The sequence below is a fragment of the Macrobrachium nipponense genome, chromosome 8 (assembly GCF_015104395.2).
Source record: "Macrobrachium nipponense isolate FS-2020 chromosome 8, ASM1510439v2, whole genome shotgun sequence".
Classification (NCBI taxonomy): domain Eukaryota; kingdom Metazoa; phylum Arthropoda; class Malacostraca; order Decapoda; family Palaemonidae; genus Macrobrachium; species Macrobrachium nipponense.
In genome coordinates this window covers 15,978,491-16,003,490 of record NC_087203.1, presented here as the reverse complement: position 1 = coordinate 16,003,490, position 25,000 = coordinate 15,978,491, and positions in this window count along the sequence as shown.

The window sequence follows — 25,000 nt, the reverse complement described above, 5'->3', positions numbered from 1 at the left end:
CGTAGAATACCTCCTATGTTAAATATGCTCGTGTTAAATGTTGGACCGATGCAAAGCTTACATATATATATATATATATATATATATATATATATATATATATATATATATATCTATATATATATATATATATATATATTATATATATATATAGCATTTTTTTGTAAAGATTTAATCATAATTGAAGATATGAAAATATTTGTTATGTGTAACATAACAGAATTTGTTTAAGCGTAATTATTTCAAAATTATGAAAGTTACTTGTTGTAAATGTATGAAAAAAATATTTATGAGTTAGTAAATTTCAATTGTGAAAAGTAATGTTTATTGAAGGTATTTTGTGCAGTGCAATCTGTTTTTGGCGTCTCTTATCTAATATCTCAATGTTTTCCCCTGCAATGTTTGGATTACTTTTTTCTGATATACCTCTTTTCTTTATATAATAAATAGGATTTTAACTTTGTTCATTGAATTACTTCATTATTCGTTTCAACAGGAATTTGATGCGAATTTGAGATTTAGAGGAGGAAATTAATAATATTATTAATTTTTTTTTAGTTAGTATTCTCTGAATTTCCGCCTCCATTCTCTGTGCCAGAATTCTACCTGAATGCTGAAGGGTAGCTATTCACTATCATGTCGACTGCATAGGCCATTAATAATGCTCAGATGTGAGTTTCCCGTTGCAGAGGTCCAGGTAGTACTTAGTTACATATGACTGCATAAGGTACCAGCAAACAGTTGCCTCAGTGTCTAAAACAATTCATTCACGAAGTCACAAAAGATGTCAGGCACGTTTCGTGTGAACCACTGGTGATTACATTCGAGGTTACTTATTTCATAGCCAGAAATTGGTTATTCCAGACAGACAGTATAGTTGGCAACCTGACTTGATATAAGCGATGATAAGTGGGAAACAGCTTGAATATCAGGCGGTTAACAATTCGAAAAGTACCTTCCCCGTAGATAGTTTTTTTATGTCACGAATGTTTAAAATAAGGTTAGTATTCAGAAAGGTATATTCAAATGATTTATAATGCAACAAGATTCTATTGAAGGAGTTGAAATTTAACCCAGAGTAGTGTTTTCGTGTATCTGAATTTCAGTATATTGAGGGTAAACGTAATATATAATCAGTTAAAAGGACAAGTGTTATTCGTTATAGGAAAATACGCAAAATGGGTTGAGCTAAATAAATCAAGGAAAACAGAGCAAAAGACGCTTGTGGAATCAAGAAAAGTCTGGGAATAAAGTCAGAAAAGTGATTGATGGTGAAACCCAAAACAACTGGATGGAATGACCTCAAATTCTTTGACAGATATACTCGAACGAGGCAAAGTTCAAAGATGGAGATTCCCAGACTGAAGTGTCAGGTCAACATAGAGGCATTTCTCTATTTTTTGTTCACCCCGATTTCACTTTGGAATACACACGATATATCACTGGTAAAATGTTCTGTTATAACAGAATTCCATCTAATAAAAGGACCCATATAAAAACACCAAAATATAGAGAGAGAAATACTAAAGAGAGGCAGGTAATGAATATCTCAAAGGGAGCATGGGACACAGATGTCATCCTCAAGGTTTTCATTCAACGACGCTTAAGAAGATTAAAGGAAGATATCAGTGAGAGTAACCTAAATTGGCGTACCTGTGATGGACCTCTTGGTATAAAATACCACCTTTTCTGTAACTTTCCTCATTGAACTACCTGAAGAGAGGGGACAGCAGTCTCTGATATCTATTTCTTTCTCTCTCTATATTTGGTGTTTTTATGGGTTCCTTTTATTATACATATATATATATATATATATATATATATATATTAGATATATATATATATATATATATATATATGTATATATAAAACGGTATAAGCCACGAAGGAAAAATAAACAACGGAGTTTCTACAAGACCTTTCAACGTTCAAACGTTCCTTTATTCAGCAAAAAATTTAGATAAACTGACTTACATGAGGAATTGACTACAGGAAAGCTCGTATAACTGACAGATAGGGATTATAAAGAGATTAGTACCTAGAATCCGGCCACACTGGAAAATAGTAACCTTTCCAAACAAACATAAACATGGGTACAATTTGAAAACAAAAAGATTAAGTCAACCTGCTCAAACACAAGGACAATACAATTAAAGGATAATATAGGGTGACAGCTATTCAGAACTTTGGTAAAACAAAAACTTATTCACAATACATATTCACAAATATGTATACAACGAAGATATCTCGAAGGCAACTAATTTCTATTTAAGTCTGTAATTATATCTTTGAGGTCATTCTTAAACATGTTACAAATACAAGGGTTTAAATGAAAACATGCCACGACTCATTTTGAAATTACAATGTGAAGTAAGTTGTATTATAGCAGGTTCTAAAAGATTTTGTGATAAGACATCTTTTGACCTGCAATTACTGAACTACCAATCCAATTTATCGTGGTTCGTGGCATTTTCTTAAATGAATGAATATTGCATTAGATGTTTGCCCAGTTTTTACAGAATATTCATGCTGGCTTAATCCTACTTCTAAACCCTTGCTCGACTGTCCGAGATAAATAGAAGGGCAGTCCATACACGGAATTTTATATATTATGTTGTTGCTTTCCTGGAGCCATTTTTTATAACATTCCTTTTAGTGTGTTATTATAGGAAAAAACAAGGTTGACCTTAAAGGCTTTTAACAATGATTTAATGGTTTCAAATCCGTTAAAATAAATCCAAATGGTACAATACCAGACTAAGATTTAGGTTGTTATGTTTTTTAGTGATTTGTATAATTGCTGATTCAGTAAATTTATTGAAACATAATCATTACATCTAGCAATTACAGAGGTATCGCCCCAATTAATACAATGAGATTTTTCACTCAGATGGGATAAACAGTGCATTTGAAGTCTGGGCTGTTCTAACTGATTACATATGCTGCTTAGTATGTACACATAAATTTTTACTTGACTGTCAACGTAAAAAGATGGGCAATCCTTACAAGGAATTTTGTAAATGATGCTGTTATTTGTTACGGGACTATTCTTAATTAGCATATCTTTAATGATATTGTTATAGGAGAACACTACTTAAACATTAAACGATTTAAATATGATTTATGGTTTCAAATCCACAAAAGTAAGGCAAGCTAAGTACATTTTTAGATATTTCTTTTTCATTACTAAGAAAACTATAAATTTTTTTTGAGCTTTTTGATAACATAAATCAATTATATATGGTGGGTAGCAGAGATCGTTTCCGATCTTTTTTTATGTATTCTATTTCTTGGTCAAGATATATTATATATATATATATATATATATATATATATATATATATATATATATATAAATTTGTGGACAGTAGTATTTCAGGACCACTCTCAACATGATAGCAGAAACTTTATAGTAAGCTATAACGAGGCCGTTTCTTTGTAAAAGAGCAGTTCTTTGTAAAAGTTCATCTGTAAAACAGTGCATATCAAGAACACAAAAATGAAAAAGTTCACTCGATAAGCATGTTCCTCCTTTCATCTATTGGAGCGAAAATGTTCCAATAGATGAAAGGAGGAACATGCTTATCCTTTCATCTATTGGCGAAGAAATGGTCATACAAAAATTCAGTTATTTACGAATGCTAATGCAGAAAATTTTAATTAGTTACCAACATCAATAACTCAGAGCAGGGATTTCGCCATGGTTTTTGGTCTTTGAACACTGGATGCATTCTGAATAAAGTAAACTAGCCCGAAGAGGTAGCTTGGATAAAATCTAACATTTCTAGGGGTGAGTCAAACTTTCACCCTTGAATACTCCTTAAAAAAGAAACCGCAACGTGGAATGTTTTACGTTTTGGCTATTGTACTAGGGGGACAAGGACCTTGTACGTAAAAAGAACTTTTTTAATTTTATGGTAATAACTCCAGGGAACTGATATGTAAATAATTTATTTTAAAAAAAAATTGTGTATATACGAATATGTCAATTATGTTCTAATTTAGCTGGATTCAAAAATGAACGCCTTACATTTTGGTATTAGCTATAAAACACTTGCAACATTATAAAATACCTAGTTTAGTACAAAATTAGGATGCATTATCCGAAAAGTGGAGAGGCAATTTTAGAAAGTGTTTGGTAAAAGGGACCATTGAAGCACTGGAAAGAAAGGTTCTTTATTCATATCTAGCAATGACGTGGGTGCGGGTAGGGGTGGGGGTGGGCGCACAATATAGGTGAATAATGGAGCAATAAGTTGGGTGTTCGATGGACTACTGATGAGTCTTTAACGAGGGTGCATGGAGCTGTTAATGATACGGAAGAGTCCCAAACAGGAAACTTTCATCCACGATTCAATTATAGTGTGAATGCGCCCATAACAGATTTAATTTTTGTTTTTGGAGCCAATGTCTTTTATGGGGAACTAGTAACAAAAAGATAAGTTTATCATCCATGCAGTGGAAAGCAAAGAACATGTAACATTTTTGTAGAGATGTAACAAACTACAAAAATCATACGAAATATTAATTTACATGGAATCTCTGCAGAATACTGACACTAAAGAAGTTTATATATATATATATATATATAGATATATATATTATATATATATATATATATATATATATATATATTTTATGTATATATATGTTATATATATATATATATATATGTATATATAACACATATACATAGCCTATATATATATATATATATATATATATATATATAATATATAGATATATATATAGATATATATATATATATAGGTATGTATATATACATATATATATATATATATATATATATATATATATATATATATATATATATATGTATATTTTATATATATATATATATGATATATATATACATATATAGATATATATATATATATATATATATATATATGTATATATATGTTTATATATATATATATACACACACACATATATATATATATATATATATTATATATATATATATATATAATATATATATATATATATATATATATATATATAATATATATATATATATATAAATATATCTATCTATATATATATATATATATATATATATATATATATATATATATATATATATATATATATGATATATATTTATGTTTATATATGTTTATATATATATATATATATATATATATTATATATATATATATATGAATAACTTGATCACGAAGTATATAAAACGTGATGCTATGTATAAAATAAATGGTTTTTTTTTTTGCCACGAAGGAAAAAATGAAAAAACGAGTTAGCCGAGTACTTTCGGTCCTATTCGGACCCTTTACACCAAAAGTACTCGGCTAACTCGTTTTTTTCATTTTTTTCCTTCGTGGCAAAAAAACCTTTATATATATATATATATATATATATATATATATATATATATATATATATATATATATATATATATATATATGTATTATATAAAACATATATATATATATATATATATATATATATGTTATATATATATATATATATATATATATATATATATATATATATATATATATATATATATATATATATAGATATATATTATATACATATATATATTATGGGCTTGTGCCTTGTATGATAAGGCGCCCTATGAGGTAATGTTTAGACTAGCGATAATCTATACGCTAAGTCGGTTGGTATTGCATTCCATCTTCAATGGAGTGTCTGGGGTTTTGTAGATCACTTACGAAGTCGGTATTATCTTTACGACGATGTGTTAAACTCATGGTTCGGTGAGGTTCTTGTAGAAAACACTAAGTATAAAAATAGATATAATTTCTTCTGAAGTTTTACACGCTGAAGATCAGATATGATTGTACAAGTTCTAATAACGTAGCTTGATCGCTTCTGGCCAATGATAATGACTAATCCTATTCCTCTACATGATAAAGCTTAGGTAAGAGGTACAGGTCTTCTAATCACGATAGCTAACTCTGTTCTGCCTGTCTACCATCTCTGTTACAAGTTATGAAGGAACAGACAGTAGTTCGAACATATGAACATACATACAATGACATAGTTTTCATACGAACACACAATCAAATGAGACACGCTACAGATCACGTAGGCCGTTTTGAATAATAGGTCGGGGTAGTTGTCTCAAGCAGGAGCTTGGACTAATGTTATAAACAATTGATGACTACAGGTGACGGCATGTTATCTTAGCCTACATACTTATTGTATACGTCATCTTTAGCGTCTCCTAGTCTCATCACATCCTGCAAGCAATCTGGTTGACCTCTTTAGTTTTAGTATTTTATATATATATGGACTAACATTCCATAGTTTTTTTATTATAGTAACAAAAACTTACATCAGCTCGGTCAGCTACCAAAACCAACCACTGAATATTACTCAAACTTGACTTGCATTTGACTTATAGGAGGTGTGATACAGACACTATGTGAATATATATATAAGTAAATAAAAATTCATGGTGTACATGAATTGATTCAAGTAATAAAAATATAAAACAACAAGACCCTATTGGTAAATAATAGTGATCACATGATATATATAATGATACAGTTTTTCACTTCATCTCATTAAGATACATATGCTACAGAAAATACTAATGTACTCTGATAATTGCAGTAGAATGAAGATTAACATGATAAAAATCATATTTTAACTGATAAAAAATTTCATATATGAATTGATAAAATTATTAATGTTTATGCTGATTGATTCGTTGATTTTTATGCTAATGTTATATACTATCTGATTCATTAATCAATATACAAAACTATATATAACTGCAGATTATTGGTAAGATAAAAGGTAACAGATTGATTATAGGCTACCTGATTTGTTTATACATATGTATATGGATTCATATAATTATGATTAATATATGTGCACTTTAAATAGATTCCTATTGCGTACACGCAAAGATATTTAGATTCTGTTATTTATGATCATTTATATAAGAGATTCCTATTGCGTACACGCAAAGATATATTTCGACTCTGTTATTTATGATCAATTATAAATAGATTCCTATTGCGTACACGCAAAAAATATATTTCGATTCTGTTATTATGATCATTTATATATATAGGATACATGACGAGGTTGTTATACTACTTCACATTTAACTAGCTTCGAACCACTTTTCGTCCATTACACAGTTCCAGACAACCACCTATAGCCAATGAAACGGCCTTTTTCAATGGTTAAAACAAGGGGAAAAATTTGCCTGGGCGGGTCAACGTTCCATTTTGCGCTCATACTTATTCTCTGCATCCTAAGCTACACGATTACGTTCGCGATGAATAGATCATCCAGCACGAGTCCTTCGCCAGCAAAGTAGAGTTGAATATCCTTCGGTCGTAATTGTCGGAAAGTATGTCCCTTATTGTAGTCGATTCGACAGCCGCCGGAGCGTTCCGCATTAAAACGAGATTAACGACGAGATACGGTGTCGGTCGAAGAAGTCCATGAAATTCCTTTCACATGTAGGCGGTTGTTACTTGACTGTAGTCGTCCGCTACGACGAACGATTTTTGAAGTTGCGATGTGAAACTCTCGTACTGCAGGATACTGTAACCAGGTTCCATTAATCAGCCTGCAAGTGAAATTATACTTGTCACAAGGGCAAAGTAAATTCAGACGACATCCAAATACAGGGGAGGGAGAGAGCTATTTAGACCAGACTTAACCCACATGATTCGCAGATATTTTGGAATTCAAAAGAGGTCCGCTGTACAAACTTTTTATCCATGGCATTAACAGGAGTGAACCTATCCAGGTCTATGATGAACTGTAAAAATATCCACAATTATAACAAATAAACAGATATCTATACAAATCTCAAAGAAAATTCGATATTACTGGTAGTAAGTTACTAGACAAAGAAGTGGAAAATGGAGCTATTTGTAAGATTGCCAGGCAGCATAAGAGTCTAAAGAGAATATTAATCATGATTCTATGTGCCCTAACAAAAGTTTCATATTCAATTTTCTCGTGCGCATCCTCTGAGGTTAATTTTTTTTAAAACATTATTATAGGTAGGAGATTGCAACGAAAACTAATTTCTATATAAACTTTGGGTTTTTTCAAGAAAATGTAGCATTTTCCCATGAATGTGATTTACCTGGATTGTAATAAGCTAATGTTGCAAGTAAATATTCATATCCATATCGTGATACTTCTAAATGTCTATGAGGTTCAGAAAAAATTAATTCATTTTGATGTTATAGAAAATTCTATTTCCTTATTTTGTTTATTAATTTTAAAATGATTGCAAGTTGCATTGCGCACACCGATAGACACTTGTACCTAACGTCTGCCTTGCCCATGAGAAGTTCGGGCTAAGCATTCCTTTCTCCAGTCAATCTGCTTTGCAAGCAGAGACGACACACAGATGAAGCCTGTGTAAGCAGATTATTGAGGTTAAAAGGAACAAATGCTTATACTGCAATGATGACGTCGTCACTTGGCAGGAGATTGCTCTCAGCCAGCTAGAGTTACGTTACTTGCTGTAAGAGATACGACTTTAGTATTTTCAGATGATATTTTAGTGTTTTAATTCTCCACCCGCATGAGAAGAATGTCTGAAAAAAAAAAAAAACAACAGTACCAAAATTGAACAATATATTAGTTTCATGTTGGCATTATGTTAATAAATATTCCTTATTCAAACTATATGAAAAAGGTTTCCATACAATTCATATATATATTAACCCTGTATAAGATTCATATAGATTATTTATAGATAACATTTTCACTTCTAGAACTTCCTGACTTTAAAATCTCTTTTATTTTATTTATTTATTTTATTTATCATTATTTTATTTATTTATTTTTTTTTTTTTTTGTTTTTTTTTTTTTTTTTTTTTTTTTCATTGACTACGAATATAAATCACCGGACAGACAATATGTCAGTAGGTTTTTGATATGTGTTTGAACTTTTAGCTTATTTGTCATTACTAAAGCGTTAAGTTAGAGTTCAAATCTTTACGCATATATATTTGGATACCTTAATAACCTATGTTACGTTTTGCTTATTGATTTTATCGTGATTCCTTTTTTTTTATTATAATTTGTAACCCTTCCGACTTCTTACGGAGTGTATTATATTGACTCCACTTGTATCCATATTTATTTTATTTTTTATATTTATTTATTTATATATTTTTTTTATATATATTTGATAAATTAATCGTTGGCTTGAATATGTGGAAAAGTGTTTTCTAGCGGCGTACCGTACAAGGCTACTTGTGGCATCATTCTATAGATACAAGAATAAATAATAAAGGTATTTAAAACGCGAGAACCGCTATAATCCAGTTCGGATCCAACATCACGAGTTGTAACTCGTAGACATTGACACTTCCTATTTAATTATCCGTTATTCTACCAAACCGATTGACTCTGGGTGATAAAATATATTATTGGTTTTCTTAATGGAAAGGAATTCACACAACGTGTTTAAGGAGATTATTATTGATTTACACCACCCGAGGTCACAGATATTAGGTGTTGAATTCCATATTTACTGATTTAGCACTCATAAATATTCGTAACGCACTCAATTGCGGTGTTTTTTTTAGTGCTATTAATTTCTAATCTATAACGTGTCAAGGAACTATTAACACTAAGAAGTGTTTATTCCCTCTGTTAGACTCGTAATTCTGTTAATAATTCTACGTATATTCTTTCAAGGATTGATTTGGCACAGGATAAGGCCCTTAAACTGACAGGTGTCTTAGTGATCCCTTGTTTTCATGACACGTGTTACAATTAGTTATGTGCTTTTTATATCTGTAAGCATTGTAGGCCAGTAAAATAGTGATTTGGCTTTCTGTGACATAGTAGAGAACCTGGATGACGGAATGCAACCAGTTTATGACGATTGGTATGAAAGAGATTATTATTACTAACCTGGTCGTTAGTCTATGCTGTGTTCTTCGGGTTTTCCTCGTCACAGACCTACATATAATATTACCATTTGATTACTTATTCTGATACACTACTTTAAATGTACTTTTGCTTTAGGGTTTCTGCTCAAAAGTGTTTTATTGTTTTGCTTAGCCACTGAGCCTGTTTCCCGTTTCGAAGTGTTTATTGTTTGGTGGTTTATTGTTTTGCTTATCGCTGTTGACACTTGCTTTGTTCAGTTTGTACAGTTCTGCGCTCCGACCCAGAATATTCAATGCTCGCGATCTCTTGGTTTAAGGAATTTTCTTGTTTAGATAACGTTTTAACAATAGGCACGGATATTTCTATATCTTCTAGTCTAATTAATGGTTCTTTGCTGTATGGTGCGGGATTGCGGGATAATGCGTCAGCTATGATATTTGCTTTCCCAGGTAGATATCTTATCTTGGCTCCAATAACCTGAATGATCATTTTGTCACCGAGTTCCTTTTGGGACTGTGATTAAAGCCTTTGAAAAACTCAGTAAAGGACTCATGTTCAGTAAGGACTTATCAAGATAGCCATAGATTATGAACTTAAAATGTACTAGTTAGTTAAAGATACCTAGCCCTTCCTTGCTCATTACTGCATATTTACTTTCAGAGGCTTTAGTTTACGTGAATAAAAAGCTATAGGAAAGAACTGTTTATCATATTACTGAAGTAGGTATCCCTCTTACCCCTTGGTCTGAGGCTCTGTTGCAATAAAAAAAAAATTCCTTATTTAAATCAGGGATTTTTAAGTTAGGTAAGCTGCATTTTCCGCTTTTAAGATATCGAACGCCTGTTGATGCTTTTCAGACCATAATAAATCTACGCTCTTCTTCGTAAGATCTGTTAAAGGAGCTGTCATGATTGAAGAGTTACATATTTACATACGATTGTAATACCCACTACAGCGCAAAAGTGCTGTATCCCCCAATTTTTACGTTAATAGTACCGGAAAGTTATGAATAGCCGACACCTTACCATGGACTACTTTTAAGACCTTGACCAGACACATAAAACCTAGATAAACATGTTCGGTTTAAAAAACTCACATTTAGATATTTTACTCTGAGATTAGTTTGTCTTTGTCTCTGTAGCACTAGCTCTACTTTATGTGAATGTACTTCTAAGGTATTAGAAAAGATTACAAGATCATCCATATAGGCATGTAGGTTATCCCCTAAAAGTCTCCAAACACTATATTGTAATTGGGGCGCAACGTAAGCCGGAGGCATACGTAAAAAATTGATAATGTCCCTGAGTGTGCTGAAAAAGGAGTATGAGGTACAATCACTTAGGTAATGGTATTCTGGTAAAAGCTTTTAAGTAAGTCCAAGTTGGTGAAAAAATTTATTCTAACCTAACAGAGATAAGATGTCGTCGGTATATCGCACTGGAACTATCGGAAGTCGTTTCCTTGTTTAAGCGACTGTAATCTGCGCAGATACGCCAAGTCCGATCTTTTATGGCATGACGTTTGAGGGAAAAATTATTATGGGGCTATTTGATTTCCTAATGACTCCTATTACTAACATTTTTCAACTTCGTCATTTATCTCTATTTTGAAATTTCATTGAGAACTATTACGAAGGTACGTAAATAGCTTTATGTTTGTCCTTAGACCGTATTTTTTGTTTTCAATGACATCCGTTTTTTTTCTCCCAGAGATCACTCGCTAGTGGAGAAAACTTCCTGGTATTCAGGTAGAAAAATAAAAAAAATTCTGCTGAATCACCTCTGCTTGAATGACTTTAACGGATATTACTTTAGATAGATTATCAGAGAGATTCATCCACGACCGGTCGGGCGTGATTAAAAATTGCAACAATAAAAATGCGATATTTATAACTTCCGTATCCACGATATGTATAACTTTTAGAGCTTTGTTCGCGGAAATCGTTATATTTCAGAGTGTCGGGAAGGATTAAAATTTCATTTCCCAGCAAAGTCTTTTTTACACGCACTAAGACATTCGAGGGTGCATGCTTCTCGAGATTTTGCGTGCAAAGTACGACTGCGGTTGTGGGAGAATTCTGTTGGTCATTTGAACAATGTTACGATTTATGAGGCAAATGTATAGTTCCTTTATATAAGTTATTATTTGATTAACTGTCTCATTTTTGTTCAAACGGATTTTACTATGTTTGAAAGGTTTATAGGATTTTCCTTTGATAAACACGCCTTATTTTGCAGGATGTAAGATAATATTTTGTATACCCCTAGATGAATCTTACAATTACACTAGATACAGATCAATGTTTTTTATAACTATAGAGGTATCTGTAAGCGCTCGCTTATCCGGACTTCTCATTAGAGAAGTTCGAACAACAGACGGTGAGTCCGTAAATACAGGATATTACGTGTAGTAAAGGAATAAACAAGATATTCTAATTTTTACGGCGCGTACAGTCGGGCTTAATCCACCAGTATTTATTATAACTTGATGTATCAAAATTAACGAAAACCTGCTCTGATTACTTATACGGTCGTGTGTTTCATAGGAAAAATCCTTTTATTTTTAATTCAAAAAGATATTTGGTATGAACCACATCTCTTTTTTTTCCCCACTCTGCTAGAGGTCGCTTATTGTGTGGAATTTGCTATGCTTTGAACACTTCGGCAGTTTTTTGACTAACCTTGACCGCTTGACTAGGTGACACAGTCACCGAGTTTGCTTGTTTGATTCTGAACGGGCTACTGTTTCTATTTCTTTTTGTAATAATTAGGATCCTTCTCTTTATTACCATCGGCAACGTATTGTGTGTTTTTTTTAGCATTATGTTGCTGGTTTACGTATAAAGCAATGAATGACGAACTATTAGGAACTGAGCGATTACTAATAGAACAAGTTATCTCTACTGTATTCAATATTAACTGTTTGTACTTCATTCTTTGCTAAAATTTGAAATAGTGAGGGGATCCTGGTCAGCGCATTTAGCCTGATGAAAGTTTTTTACAGACATGTTATTCCTTGCAATCCAGCCGTATTTTATTTTTAAAGTTAAGTTGAGTCATTGAGGTTCGATATTTTATATAACTCAAAAACTCAAGGCTAAAACTGCGATCGGGACTTTGCAAAGGAGCATTTATTGTCATGACCCGAAATAGTGTTACCTCTAATTTATATAGATTTGTACGGTGTTCCACTTGTTTTTTGTGTGTTTCTAATCACTACGTGCTTAACGACCCTATCCATGCATCTGTATAAATACAGACGTCCACTGCGTAAACGCATATTCACTGTTTAATATGATTTGTTACGTTAAGGATTAATAATCACCCAAAATGATAAAGTTAACATAGTATATGATTATGATATTCAGTAGAACTTCTGGAACAGACACTCAAAGATAAAAAAACTCGCAGTAGCGAAATCTCAATGATATAGATAATTTCTGTAAAAAAGTAAGATTAAGAATGTCTCGTAACTTCAGCCACAGGAATAACGAAATTCGACCTGCAAAGGAAACACTCAAAGTTACCAATCCATGAATAAAAAATTGTACTTAGCTTGCTTTTGTGGTAAGTCACGGTGTTCCGATAACGACACACGTCCTTGGTCCTCCTTCTCTATTTAGCGGACGACCTGGTTTGGCTTCAGTTTCCCCCGTGCGCGTTGTTGTTTTCGATGATTCGAGCCCTTGAAAAATCCGATGCTGCAGACGCTTCGTTTGTTTCTTGCAGTGCCGGAAAACGCTCACTAACGATGTTTTCTTGAATGATTCTAATGAGAGACGAAGCTTCCGTTGCCGTAGGAAAAGGACACGTCGGTTTTGTTTCTTGAAGTTATTCACTAACGATGATACTAAGTTGCTTGACGAATCTTGTTGTTTTTTCTGAAGTCGCTCACTAATGATGATACTAGGTTGCTTGAAGAATCTGCTGCTTTCGTCGTCGTTGACTTCATGATTTATTATTCTGTTTTTTCTTCGTAGGACGTTGTAGAGTTCTTCTGGTCCGCTGGCCACCAATATTAGGGCTTGTGCCTTGTATGATAAGGCGCCCTATGAGGTAATGTTAGACTAGCGATAATCTATACGCTAAGTCGCGGTTGGTATTGCACTTCCATCTTCAATGGAGTGTCTGGGGTTTTGTAGATCACTTACGAAGTCGGTATTATCTTTACGACGATGTTGTTTAAAACTCATGGTTCGGTGAGGTTCTTGTAGAAAACACTAAGTATAAAAATAGATATAATTTCTTCTGAAGTTTTACACGCTGAAGATCAGATATGATTGTACAAGTCTTCTAATAACGATAGCTTGATCGCTTCTGCCAATGATAATGACTAATCCTATTCCTCTACATGATAAAGCTTAGGTAAAGAGGTACAGGTCTTCTAATCACGATAGCTAACTCTGTTCTGCCTGTCTACCATCTCTGTTACAAGTTATGAAGGAACAGACAGTAGTTCGAACATATGAAACATACATACAATGACATAGTTTCATACGAACACACATCAAATGACACGCTACAGATCACGTAGGCCGTTTGAATAATAGGTCGGGTAGTTGTCTCAAGCAGGGAGCTTGGACTAATGTTTATAAACAATTGAATGACTACAGGTGACGCATGTTATCTTAGCCTACATACTTATTGTATACGTCATCTTTAGCGTCTCTAGTCTGATCACATTCCTGCAAGCCATCTGGTTGACCTCTTTAGTTTTAGTATATATATATACGGACTAACATTCCATATTTTTATTATGTAAACACTTACATATATATATATATATATATATATATATATATATATATATATATATATATATATATATATATATAATATATATATATATATATATATATATATATATATATATAAAGGTACATACATATATACATATATATACACTTTATATATATATGTATATATCAAGTCTGTGCGTGTGTATATATTATATATATATATATATATATATATATATATATATATATATATATATATGTGTGTGTGTGTGTGTGTGTGTGTTGTGTGTGTGTATGTATATATTAAGTCTGTGTTTATATATATATATATATATATATATATATATATATCTATATATATATATATATATATATATGTGTATATGTATATATATATATATATATATATATATATATATATATATATATATATATACATATACAAATTTAATATACATATATACATGTGTATATATACACAATTGTATATTATGCATAATATATATATGGGTGTGTGTGTATGTGTATGTATGTATATATAAACAAAATACTTTTGAGTTGGTATCATGGCGAGGCGAGGTTTATGGATACCCATTGGACGTTGCCATATCAACAGGAGTGATAAAGCCAGTTATTATCTGAAATTTTACCTTTCTTTTATTGAATTTATGCTGACTGCATAACCGGTAAAATTTAAATTCACTTATATAATTGTAATCTCTTCACGCGTAATCCGCACAAATATTTTGTTGAGACACTCCTATTAGAAAAAATAGTAAATTTTATGAACTGGAAACTATGTAATTTTTGTCCTATCTTTTGAATTTTTACACATGAAATGCAACTCGTACCGAATATGAGGAAAGAGAGCCAAATACCGATTTTTTTTCTGTTTCAATTTAAATCGCTTTTAAGACAAAACGTCTATATATGACAGATTATTATGAATTGTTTTCCAACCTTTGTCAGAGGATCATCACAAATATGTCATAATGGAAAAAAGTCATTTAATCATTCTTATTACTCAAGGAAGTATTAGCTTACCTAGTAAGTGGATAATGTAATTGTTTTACAAGCTTTTCCTGCATTTTCATTCAGGAAAATGAAAATTATAGTTTTTCAACTTACCAAAAAAAATCGACCTTTCGTTCCCCGCTATTTTAAATTTCTATTTTTCTTACATCGCACTTATTTCATTCGAACAAATTGGGTACGTATTTGACTTTTATTGGTGAAAGCAGGGTGACTTGAATCATTTCAACAGGAAAACCTCACTCAATGATAGTATCTTTCCCGAGTTTTCCCAAAATCTCCTAAAAATATTTTGGTGATCACCATTTAATCAAATATTTCGGATACTTGTAAGTGCATCCTTTATTTTTTGGGCATTTGATTCCTCGGTTTCTTTTGAATATATTCCTCGATTTAACTGATCTCCCGTTAACCTTTCCCTTTCGACGGTATTGTATACTAATATTCAATGCAGAGGGTTTATGTATTTGTTGGAAGTTGATTTTGCTTGATAACTAGGTCAAACAGAACACAAGTTTCATTTGTCCTTATAGATGGGAATTCTCTAGTTAAGTATAATGATGTAAAATTCTTATTCGAAGTTTTTATAACCAGTGGTATGATATCTGATGTCTCCATAACTTTTCTCATACATCGTGAAAATAATGTTGTCCTAATTCGTCTTATTTAAACAATCTTAAAACTTTCTATAATCTGTTTGCTTCCGTAGCATTCTCTTTCTCTTGAAGTCTTCTTTCGTTCCTCTCCTCTCATTCATCAACACCACTGGAATTATGTTGGCCGCTATTCCACATCTTATTGGGCCACATAACTTACGGCATGGACGAGCTACTATGTTGATTTTGGAACTACAGGTTGATCCATCTTCATGTTTGCAGAAGCTGCATGTTGCATAAACAGTGACAATTCTAAGCCAATTCTGAATAGAATATCGCTTATCTGTGGTTCATTAAGGAAATCATGTTCTTTGCTGCGTACAAATGATCAAAACAATGATAACTAATTTTTTTACAATCAGCCGTCATGGCTAGAGAAATATTTCATTTTTTCAAAGCTATTTAAATAATGATCTTAATCTCCCTTTTCATCAATGTTTCTTTCATCTATGGAAATTAATTTCTAGAAATTCCTTGTAAATAAATTAGTTGTCGTCAACGCAGCTTCTGGCTTACAAGTCGAATATTCGGAAACTCTTTTATTAATAAGAAAAAGTCAATTACTCTGAGGTAAATATCACTCTCTACCGAAAATTATCGTTGGCGAGCCATTCTTTTAAAATAACTTTCGCTTTCTTTTAGCGGCAGATGTCATTTGGAGAAGTGATTGAAGTCTATGTCCTTTTGTCAGAAAATGTTGTCTTTGGTCAATTTTATGTGTCCTATATAGCGTTGCAGATGCCTAACTTGAATTCACCTTAAACGGAGGGTTTCATCAGTAAGCCACCCATCTTCCATATCTAGAAAATTCCTTGTAAATAAATTAGCTTTCGTCAACGCAGCGTCTGGCTTACAAGTCGAATATTCGGAAACTCTTTTATTAATAAGAAAAAGTCAATTACTCTGAGGTAAATATCACTCGCTACCGAAAATTATCATTGGCGAGCCATTTTTTAAAAATAATTTTCGCTTTCTTTTAGCGGCAGATGTCATTTGGAGAAGACATGGAAGTCTATGTCCTTTTGTCAGAAAGTGTTGTCTTTGGTCAATTTTCTGTGTCCTATTTAGCGTTGCAGATGCCTAACTTGAATTCACCTTAAACGGAGGGTTTCATCAGTAAGCCACATCTTCCAGCGCCCCCCCCCCCCCCCCCCCTCTCCCCCCCCCCCCCCCCCCCCCCTCCCCCCCCCCCCCCCCCCCCCCCCCCCCCCCCCTCCCTCTCTCTCTCTCTCTCTCTCTCTCTCTCTCTCTCTCTCTGCATCTTGTATAGGGATTTTCATTTCTAATTTTTTAACAGGAAATACCGATGGTAATTCATAATGCAAATCCTGCTCGGGAAAACGTGAAAGAAACACTCATCAATGAATCTTCATTTTCAATTCAATGGAAAAATTTCCTAATCAAACTGAGAAAATCTCTTTACGCAAGCAAAACTGTTTTTTTTGCATCTATCAGTAATGGAAGTCATGAGCTTAAATGAGTATCAAACCAATGTAAGAACAACAATGAAGATCAATTTTCTATTTATAAAGTGTTTACGCTTAACATATGGAAATTTAAATGTGACATGCGATCGAAGGGCAACAATAATGCTCCACTGTTAGCATTTATGGAGGCTCGATATGATAGCAAATTATTTTCTGTGAGCTGAACGAGCAAACTCATAGACACGGGTGGTTTGAATATTAGAATATTCATAAATGCCAAATTAATTCTTATATGTTATTTCTTCGTTAATGTTTTATACACACGTATGTAACTTAATAATTGTACATAATGCCAGTTCGTTTCCGTGTTCGCTCTGAGACGGCAGCATATTAGTTATTACACGACTCTCTAATCCTGGCGCACACACACTGATACATTATCCCTTCAGTATACCAACAATGGCTTTGTTGTCTTGGAAAGCACCACACAGTATAATAATTATATTCACATCCGTTTTCCAGAATGAGCTAATGGGTTTCACGGTAATATGCGCAAAATGATTCCCATGAAGGCTTCCATTTATGTAGAATAGTTTTCGAAGCTCAATATAAAATCTGCAAATTATTACTTGGCACCATTTTTTTGTTGAATCTCTTCTGATTGCTCCTCAACTAAAATTTGTGTTTGGAAATTATATTTGATTGCTATTTTAATACACACACACACACACACACACACACACACACACACACACACACACACACACATATATATATATATATATATATATATATATATATATATATATATATATATATATATATATATATATATATATATGCATGGGATACGGAAGGATATGACACATTACATAGGATTCTTTATTGCTAGCGACGTTTCGAGACAAAGTCCCATCTTCAGGCTAAAAGGCAAGAATAAATGTTACATCAGTACAAAGCAATTAAGCAAGTCAACGTAAAAATGTTATAAATTAAAGTATTTCTAAGTAAAATTACGAATAAAAAAATCTCAGAGAATGAGTGTTACATCAATGCATAACACATATGAAAAAAAAATGTAAAATCATAAACAATTGAAATATTTCTAAGTAAAATTTAAGAATAAACACATTAAAAAATGTATATATATATATATATATATATATATATATATATATATATATATATATATATATATATATATATTTTACCCATCTGCTGATACCTATTACCAGCTAAGGGTATTCAGTATTTAGTATGCGTGAAACCCGAAGCGTTAAGGCAAACTGATAACACACTCAATCTCTCTCTCTCTCTCTCTCTCTCTCTCTCTTTCTCTCTCTCTCTCTCTCTCCATTCTAACAGGTCATCAAATGAGAGTCAAAGATATGGAAAAATATAACATTTATTTAACAATGGAAAGATAATAACTCAAGTCTCACAGACTAACTAACTTAGTTAAACCCCCAATATTAAAATGTCTCAATCAGTAATTAGTCACACCAATTAGCTCTCCTCCATACGGGACTCTCTGTCCCCCTAGGACTCTCGGTCCCCTTGCCAGAATCGCCTGTTACAAAGACACGAGAACATACTCGTAAGCACACACAAGTGTAAAGACAAAGTCAAAGATTAAACATTTTTACACGACATTAAACAAGCCATCCCTTTGGCTAAAGTAAGATACACTTACCCATTACAGCCCAGAATATCACACACAGAAGTAAATAAACTTTTGCAGAGCTATCCCAGCATTCTGCCTTTCTCCCACGGACCTCTCTGAAAGCCTCCCCATAGACTTGGCTAAAGATGCCATTATGAATAGGCATAGTTCGTACATGTACATATGAACCCACACAGAACTGGTAACAACCAGTTTCTAAAGGCACTTGAACAAGACCCCATGAACTGACGACCATTGACCCGCTTAAACAAACATCTTCATATCACGCCATCCCAGAAATGACTTATCAGCTTTCTCAGGTCATTGCTTCGGCTCTGTTCTGCGCAAAGTCACAGCACATCACATTGGCATATTAAACATATTATTAATTATAACCCCTTTCATCTCACAGAGCTCGGCCACCCAAAATTGCTAGCTCCTGCCTAGCAACTGGTAAAACAGCTTATACATATAAAACACATTGGCCGGCTCAAAAAAAAAAAAAAAATAGTAATAACTGCATGTCTCTGGCATTATAAAGTAGTCTCATCACGCTTCATCTCCCATAACACTCGGGTATACATTTTGTTTCATTTTGGATTCTTGAATATCCCTCTTTGTCTGCAACTTCCAGCACAGACTGTAGAAAGCTGTAGGAAGACAGAATGCCTCCCTCCCTGTAGAAGACTTCTAACGGCCTCTGTAGATAAAAAACGCTGTAGAACTCTGTAGACTCATAGAAACTCTCGTAATCACCCTGGATAAACAACAGCAACATCTCTGCACGGCTGGTGGACGTCTTGCTAGCGTCAGGGAACGACGATTATGGTGTGTTTAAGTATGTCAGTCATCAGTCATCGTCAATCAAAAAAGAAATTAAACCCCAGACATACTACTTCTATCAAATAATGACCTCCAAAATTCAGAAATACTAACTGAACATCTCCCAATTAGCTCCATTTAATATGACCCTAAATCATAAGTCATTATGACAACTCGCAAGGAAAAAAAAATATCAAGTTCTCTAACTCAATTCTCCAAATTCACACATCAGCACACACAATCCAAAACTCACAGTAACTCCACGGACTTCTGCACTCACATTTCAAACTCGAACGTTCCCACAAGTAAAGAAAACAAAAAAAGGAAAAAAGGCAATGAGCCCAAGAAAAATAAATCACGTAACAAGCCCAGACCCAAAAATGTTCTCTCAAGCTCTGATATTTCAGCAACTCACAAAATCAGTAAAAATCTCCAATGTTTAACAGCAAGAAACCCCTTTACTGCTCATATAATTAATTACAATGAGACTTAATGTCAAAAGCCCATTTATGTAAATCACAACCCCGATAAATTACATCTCCCGTCCAAAAAGAAATACTATTTAAAACTCAATCCCAATTACATCTCTCATAAAAAAAGGAAGAAAAATAAAAAAAGTAATCACAAGTAACTTCCCAATCACAAAACACATAATATATGCATAATATACATAATCCCACTTCTTCCCCATAAATGCCACATGTATAGTTACGGAATTTTTGCCATCGCAACTTTCATCGACCGACACGGCCAGAAGCAAACTCTCACACATGCACTTTCATGAAATATTATGGTCAACATTTCCAGATATTTCAAAACTCTGAGCAATCACCACTAGAGGAAAGGAATCAGCACACAGGACTTATCGCAGCGGTTTCAGCAAAAAAAAAAAAATCCTCCTGCGGACATGTGCTCGAGGTGCCTCGCAGCAGCAAAAAAATACAAAAAAAATGTCTAGTCAGACTCACAAGTTTGGAAAAACTCTATGATTCTCAAGGAAGAAAAGGTTCTATACTGACATTGAAGTAAGCACATTTCAGTAAATTAACTCCAGGATATGACTAAGCTGTTCAAAGACTGTCTCGAAGACGTAACTCTCACATGACACTGCCCAATTATAAAAAAAATTATCACCTATTAGGGATAAAAAAAAAACTACGATAAACTCGTAATTCAGCAATTATATGCCTCCAAAAATAACACACTTGTGAACATAAAAAATGCACAACATCTCCATAGGACCACAATGCAGTAATGCCACTCGCCTCCAAATAATCACGAAACCAAAAACGAAAGAACAACAGAACTCTTCTCTTGGCTCGAAAAAACTCCATAACCACAAAAAACGTCACCCCCAAAGATTAATTCCACCTCCATATATATATTTCACCATATTGATAATAAAACCACTCCAGTGATAAAAATATTTCCTCCATTTGATTAATAACCACCCCCACCATATTCCCTCTTATTTCCCCAATAACCACGTGTTAATAAAAAACACCACTCCAGAAATAAAAAATATTCACCTCTATTTCGGCAAATAAAAAATACTTACCTCTATTTCACCAATAACTCCATGTGGAATAAAACAAGTCTCCAAAAAATATATCTCCAAGCAGGATAATCAAAAATGAAACACCATCTCTAAAAAAAATGTGCACTTCAAAGCATCTAGCTGACACACTCACAAAATATTGCCCCATATATCTCCTCAAAAATGTGTCTCCATTTGCAACAAAAAAGGCTGCAAAATAATTGAACTAAACATAGCTCACATCACATTGGCAAATATCAAATGGCCAAAATATATCTCCAATATATTATATCTCAAATTATAACTCCAAAATAATATACCTCCAATTCTCCAGAGAATAACTCAATGTTAGAGTCAAAAACTACAAACTCTCTACTTAGCATAACTGCTGAAAAAGGGCAAAACCCGGCAAATAAAATTGTCTAGGAAATTCTAGAAAAAATAACCAATGTACCACAACTCATTATAACAAAAACTCCAAATTCAAAGTGTCTAAGCTAAGACTTCTCCAATATGCACTACGACATAGGCCATTAGAAACTTAGCCAAGTTTCCTATCTCTGGCAAAGTTGTCACAAATACAACAGGTATTGTGCAAGAAACTCACAATTTCTGGAACATGAATATCTAAAAAAAAAATGTAGTGCCATTACGTATGGCATTCAAAAATGCACAAATTCTCCCATAAATCTCCCTGTAGAATCAAAACAGCTGAAAACACACACAACTCCCGAACAATGACTCAAGTCACGAACTAAAATATTAAAAAATTCACACAAATGGAGAGAAAAAATAAACTCAAATTCACCCATGATACAAAAAAACTTGTGTCAGCGATGGCTAACTTCCAAAAAAGGAGAAAAAGAAAATCAACGGCACTTTAACTATCTCCATGACTCACGTAGATGTCAAGCAATATCTGCTGAACTTATAAAAAAAAAAAAAATGTGTTGTTAGTTTCCTCCCATATTCAAAAAAGATTCACCCCTTGATAGCATTACACACTATTAGTATAAAAAAAATCAGTATCAAAAGTATCATTATCAGCTGTATCACCACCAAAATTGGTTATCATCACAATCACTAGAAGTAGTTTATTAAAAAACATTCACCAATGTTAATGCTTTGCCAACATTCCACCCAAAAAATTCAGCCACAAAATTCACCAAAAGTCAGCAAAAATTCAGCACAATTCACCAAAACTCAGCCAGATTCATCGCTCATGAATGACTGACATATTCTCTAAAGTCATAAAAACTCAATAATTAATTAACCACAAAACTTCTCCCATAATTCATTGTAATAATTCTCCATAATATAATTATCTGTAATAATTATAAAATAATCTCCCATGAAATATCTCAAATCTCTCGTAAAATATGTCTCAAGTAATGATAATTCTACTTAAGCACTTCTCCCGAAAAAAAAAATAAAAAAAAAAAATTCATTGTAAAAAATTCTCCCATAAAAAATATCTCGTGTTCAACAGTAAAAGCATTAATATTGCCATTTTTCACCGTATTTATCACCATCAGATACAACACCAGATACAATACCACTCATCGGCATTCACCATCACTCAGCACCATTTTAAAGTAATCTCTCCAACACAATAGTAAAAAAAAAATAATCTCTGTGTCCCCATTATATTTGTGCACCTTCCAAAGCAATTAAGGAAAAACTTACACACATCCAATGCATTTCATTTCCTTTTCTTCTTCATTTCAATTGAGAAAAAAAGAAAATCTCTTTTCCCTTTTTCTAAAAAAAAAAAGACCCTACGGGCATCTCACATCATCAAAACAATCGTTATCAGCTGATGTCCTGTGGCATTCATTGTCAATGGGCAAATTTCGTCCCCCTAACCCCCAACACCCAAGACAAAGAAAAACAAAGTTTCACCCTCCACTGAGCGATAGACCACCCTCCCTGAACAGTGTCTGAGTACCCCCCGAGGTAGGCCACTACTTGCCTTGCAACACCTCTCTGCGTCGGTTAGCAGAAATGTGCTGAGTCTGCAAGAACGACTGGGCGCTCTCTATCTCCAAGCAAAAAATTCAATTCAAGCATAGTTTTGCATGCATGAAAAATATTCATACACATATACACCAAACAAAGACGAATGCGCCAATAAAGAAAACACGTCACTTTCTGTTACTATGGGGAAAAAAAATGTGGTATCCCAAACCAACCAATCCATAACTCTGAATGATTCAAAAAAACTGTCCCCAAGACTAAAAAAAAAAAGGCTCTTTAACATTTACCACTTCTCAATAGAAGAAAACGCGACCGCAAAACACGCTAATCCCGCCGGGCACAATGCAAACTCGATCACTCACAACGCACACAGATGCCTCGAAAATGCACTCACAAACATCTCAGTCTAACTGACTGTTCCCAGCTCTCACGAGGCATCTTGCTCTGGGCAAAATTGATGACTCTAATAAAAATCCTTCCCTTCCCCTTTCCACAGTTACTGACAGATATTTCTCATTATCTCACTTAGTAATTGAAATCAACAATCTAACAATTTTCCACAGTCCCACAAACAAACTCTCTTCGGAGGCGTACCCACGGCTTATAAAAATATATAAAAGCCTCTTACACCGCTTGCCACCACAATCTATTACCCATCTGCTGATACCTATTACCAGCAAAGGGTATTTAGTATTTAGTGTGCATGAAACCTGAAGCGTTAAAGCAAACTGATAACACACTCATCTCTCTCTCTCTCTCTCTCTCTCTATCTTTCCTAACTCAACCGGCCAGGCCCGCCTCTCTTCTCCTCTCTCCTTACTCGCAAACCTCTTCTCTCTCTCTCTCTCCACCTTCTCTTCTTCCTTCTCATTCTAGGTCATCAAATGAGAGTCGAAGATATGGAAAAATATAACATTTATTTAACAATGGAAAGATAATAACTCAAGTCTCACAGACTAACTAACTTAGTTAAACCCCCAATATTAAAATGTCTCAATCAGTAATTAGTCACACCAATTAGCTCTCCTCCATACGGGACTCTCTGTCCCCCTAGGACTCTCGGTCCCCTTGCAAGAATCGCCTGTTACAAAGACACGAGAACATACTCGTAAGCACACACAAGTGTAATGACAAAGTCAAAGATTAAACATTTTTACACGACATTAAACAAGCCATCCATCCCTTTGGCTAAAAGAAAATAAAACAAAATACACTTACCCATACAAAGCCAGAATATCACACAGAAGTAAATAA